This window comes from Fragaria vesca, linkage group LG1 (assembly GCF_000184155.1).
Source record: "Fragaria vesca subsp. vesca linkage group LG1, FraVesHawaii_1.0, whole genome shotgun sequence".
Classification (NCBI taxonomy): domain Eukaryota; kingdom Viridiplantae; phylum Streptophyta; class Magnoliopsida; order Rosales; family Rosaceae; genus Fragaria; species Fragaria vesca.
Window position 1 is genome coordinate 3,986,485 of NC_020491.1, and position 5,388 is coordinate 3,991,872.

Below are 5,388 nucleotides of genomic sequence, written 5' to 3' on the forward strand. Positions count from 1 at the left end.
AGAGAGAGAGAGAGAGAGAGAGAGAGAGGGAGGCACATACCGGTTCGACGTCAGCTATCTGGAAGACAACTATGAGCAAGACGGCAGCTGTGTTCCGGTTTTGGTGCAAAGGCCTGAGGGGCGGTTGCTCAGGACGGCGATTTAAAGCCTTCAAAGGCAGATGACATAGATCAGAGAATTGTTTGGGAAAAAACAGAGAAGAAGATGAAGCATATACCGAGACGGCGAAGAGCAGCGTAGGAGAGACAAAGAGAAGCCAAGGGGACTTGCTGAAAACGGTTGGCAAGGTAAGCTGTTCTACGGTGAGCGATCGAGACAGAGAGAGGAAAGTTGTCTTCCTTGTGTGTTTCGGATGAGGTCGAGTGAAAATGAGATAGAGAAGGATTAACTTTGGTTTGGAGCAATCAAAATGAGTCAACATTTGTTTTGGGTCGAAAACAGTTTTGGGCTGATTGGGATAAATGGCAGACGAAATGTCCGAGGCCCACTGCTACAGTAAATGAACAGTGTTTTGAGCAACTCTGAAATAGTATATTGTAAATTCGTCAACGACTTTCAACTAGAGATCGTATTTTCACAAACTCTTGTATAGATTGTTCTTGTCCTTTCAGTCATTCACATTTGGAGTCAGCTGATCACTTTTTCTTACAGTGTAATTTTGCCATCTCAGGTGGCAACAAACATTCTCTTCTCTTAATATTTCAGCCTTTTCTACTGTAAATGCTTTTCTCAAACATCGGGCCTCGCTCCCCTCCAATTCCATTCGTTTTCTAGACATCTCTCTTATTAGAGCTTGCTCTATAGGGAAACATCGAAACAATTTCATCTATTGGAACCAATCTACTACTCTTTTGAAGATAGTATATATTCGTCTGTTAACATGTTCCAATCTTACCGCTCTTGCCATATAACCTTTCATCACTCTACTCATATAAATCAGATGGTCATTTCTAGCAAGGTTGCCATTTATTTTTCCTATCAGCTCATTTTTCATCCATTAACTAACAGAATATGTTCAAAAAAAATACTAACAGAATCTGTTAATTAGTAAATTACAAAATTTCCCTTTACATCTTTTTACGACATTTGAAGGTCAGTAGCTTTGTGTAATTTTTTGAAGGTCACTAGCTTTACATATTTTTGAGGGTCAGTATTGAGAAATTTTATATATACACTCCTAAAATCTTAATACACATCTTTTTCTTAATACATATCATTTTCTTAATACACTAATTTAATTTCTCATTCTGATATTTACTAAATACACAACCCAAAGTACCTAAATTACCTTTAATATAAAAATCCATGAAATATCTTATTATGTGACTATATTAAGACTATTATTATTGTATAATTAGTATATATTTATATAAATTAACATTTTATAGATGTTCATATCTATTACTTATGTTAGATTCATTGTTTATTTCAAATCTTAAACATGAAAATGATAAAAAAGATGAAAAGTGCATTTGTGAATAGTAATATAACGAAGGGAGCCCTTCTAGTAAGGATTTTTAAGTTGATGACTAGTTAAAGACTTTTCAGTTTATGGTTTAAAAGACCTATTTTTTATGACATTTTGACATCTCATCCGTTCATTTTTAGGTTTATATGGGTATATCATTTCTATAAATTTTTAACCAAATTGGTGTTCGTTAAGATAACAAACTAGATCAAATTAATGGACGAACCAAATCTGTCAAATATGAACCTTTCAAGTTCATAATTGATAAATCACACTTATGAATGCCTTGACAATTTCCAATATAGCTAAAAATTTAATGAAATGATCTACTCATAAATACTTATAAATTGAACGGTCAAGATGTGGGTATAAGATCGAAAGGTGGGATAAGCCGAAAAGTCCTCAACAAGTCCTCAACAAGTCCTCAACTTAAGGTTCTCATTAAAAGGGCTTCCATATAACGAAATATGTGTTCATATGTATAAAATTTATATCGTTTCACACTTTGACATAGGACTGGGCATATGTCGGGTCGGGTCGGTTTTGGGCCCAAACCGATTTTTAACAGTTTTATTCAGTTGAGCCAAAACATACACCGCCAACCGTATTTACATTGGCTGTGTCGAAAAATTCGGTAAAACCGAAAATAAAATCGGTGTTGTTCGGTGTCGGTTTAATGTACAACTTGACAAACATTCAAATCAAGTAATCTTTCCCCATTTAATTGTTAGTTTGAAGTTCACAAATCACAATCATGACTACAAGTCTCTTCATCATTTGGATCATGAATTTGAAGTTTGAGTTAGTGTTGTAAAAGATGACGAGTTAATATTGGTTTTGGTTGCTGATGGCTATAACCAAGTAGCCATGAACAGGTAAAAGAGAAAAGAAATGGAAGAAGTTGGTATATTAATCGTACTTGAAGTCTAAGAGCAAATCCACCCCAACCTCAAAAGCATGACACAAGCCTTCATCCATGTCAAAAGAAGACCTAACAAAAAAAAAAGCAAGTCCACATACCCACAAACTTTTTTTAACCCAGGCCTTCATTGGGCATTCATCTAGGTCACACCTATGACCCAAACTTCCATTTCTGAAGACCCGGGCCTTTGTTTCCAACTCAGCCCATGTAATACCCTTAATTTTATAAAATATAAGCAATGTTCTAAAAAACGCTAAGCGCTAGTCGGGCGGACAGCCGGCGCCTAGCGCCTAGGGGATGAATCGGGCGCCTAGGAGGTTTTTTATTTTCAATATTTTTAATTATTTTTATCACACAAAAGTAATAAATAATTAATTATATGTCTTATTATTATTTACTTTAACTAAAAGAGGATAAGATTTTTAAAAAAAATGGATGACTAAACATAAAGGAAAGGGTATTTGAGGGGTTCCACTTTAACTTAAACATGTATACATGTTATCCATATCCTTCTGCCGTTATTCTTTTTCTCTACTCTCTCTATTCTCTTCTTCTCCATAAAACCCAGATCTGAAAGCAGAGACCCATATTGATTTTAGAAAATTTCATAGAAGTCCTCTTTTCAACATTTTTTCCTTCATAAGTCCACCCTAACATTTTTACCCATACAAGTCCACTTTAAGCCCAAACACGTCAGCTAATTTTTTCTCTGATACCTAAAATACCCTCGACCCAATTTCATACCATATTCTCTACCTCTACGAAATCTCTCTCTCACTCTCTCTCTCACACTCTCTTCACCAATCTCGACTCCATCGTCGCTGACGCCATTGATGACAACCTCCATGAACGACGACGACTCCAACATGTATCCTAATCGACCGTGTCGTAGATCGGCTTCGCCAACTTCATCTGGAATCAGTTGTCGGCGTTTTCCGAGCGGCGGACTTCTTGCCGGAGAGGCGCTCGGTGGATTCACCTCTGTTCCAGATCAATCTTTGGCCGCACCTCTCAAACCTAGAACTCGCCGATCCGAAGCAAAATGAAGATGAAGATCAACAAGGCCTGCGATCTCCGCTCCATCTTCGTCCTTCCTCCTCACTCAAGGTTTAAATTCGCTACAATCTCAAATTTCGTCGACGATGTTATTAACTCGATTGGTGATTTTCTTATTTCTGTTTGTGGATTTTAGGATGCTAACTTGATCAGCAGTACGTCTTTCTCCGACGTCGATCTCTGATTTGGAGTCATCGATCTCTGATTTGAAGTCGATCTGTGGTGGTGGGAGATCTGTGGAACGGGAGTTCCGATATGGTGGTGAAGGAAGCGCCGGTTGCTGCGGAGAAGGCGAACTTCGATGAATTGATGGAATCAGTGGCGTAGTCTAAGGGAAAGAATACGATTGCGAAGCAAATTTATGTTTTTGCACTTTGTTTGCTGGAGTTAATGGCAGCCCTGCCAAATATTTTCCAATTCTATGTTAGTATATGTTGAACACAGTGATAGTATTTTTTAATGTCTGGCTTAGTATGTTTTCAACATGATCATAGTATTTTGTATACATAATCGTAGTATCTTTCGTTGATGATGGCAGTATCTTTTGTTGTTATTGGTAGTAGTTTTTTTTGCTGGCGGTAGTACCTTTTGTTGATAGCAGTAGTATTTTTTGTTGTCAGTAGTAGTAGTTTTCTTTGTTGGTGACAGTAGGTTTTGTTGTTGTCGGTAGTATTTTTTGTTGTCAGTGGTAGTAGCTTTTGTTGCTGGCGGTAGTAGCTTTTTTTGCTGGCGATAGTAGCTTTTGTTGCTGGCGGTAATAGATTTTTTTGCTGGCGGTAGTAGCTTTCTTTGCTGGCGGTAGTAGTTTTTGTTGTGGGTGGTAGTAGTTTTGGTTGCTGGTAGTACGTAGTATTTTTTGTTGCTAGTGGTAGTAGTTTTCGTTGATGATGGTAGTATTTTTTTTGTCAGTGGTAGAAGTTTTATTTGCTGGCGGTAGTACCTTTTGTTGCTAGCGGTAGTATTTTTTGTTGTCAGTGGTAGTAGCTTTCTTTGCTGGTGACAGTAGATTTTGTTGCTGTTGGTAGTATCTTTTGTTATCGGTGTTAGTAGCTTTTGTGGTCGCCAGAATTCTCATTGATGGTCGGCCGGAAAGTTCGCCGGAGACCTTGTCGGAGTTCATTAGTGGCATTTTTGTAAATATAAGAGAGAAAATCTAATTTTTTTGTTGGATGACAATCTGTAATTTTGTTTAACTTTAACACCAAATATAAGACACTATTTAGATTTTGGTGGACTTATGTGAGTAAAAATGTTTGGGTGGACCTATATAGAATAAAATGTCTCAAAGTGGACTTCTATGTAATTGGCCCTATTGATTTACTCTCTCTCTCTCTCTCTACTCTCTTCTTCGAAACCCAGACTCCAAAATGAATGAGATTTGAAAAAACATTACCCAGGTTTTCTTTCCTCGATCTGTTACGCATTCATAATTCACTTCTTCTCCTCTCTCTCTCTATTCTCTTCTTCTATCGAGGTTAGAATGAGTTTGATTCGATTTGTTTCTGTTTTAAGATATAAGTTTGAACGACGAAAAAAAAAAATTCAGACCGTCTAGTCGGCGGACCGCCAAGACCGCCCAAGCGCTGCCTAGGCGGCCGACTTTCTCCCGAACGCCTAGCTCGACCGATTATGGGAGAATCAGAACGGATGGGTGACGCCTAGCGTCTAGGCGGCGTTTTTTAGAACAATGAATATAAGAAATGATCTTTTTATTTAGGCTGGTATGTCCTTATACATATGCACATGTACGTGTGTGTGTCTATATATACAGGCTTTCTTGGCTAAGGAGATCCTTATTTATTCTTACAGTGCGGATTTTCATTTTAGACTCATTTTTCAATCGAATTTTCACATCTCCACCGTATAGTCTTTAGATACTAATGTATAGATCATCTCTACAAAATTTCAGCCCCTTTGGTTATCATTAAGACACTCAAAACTG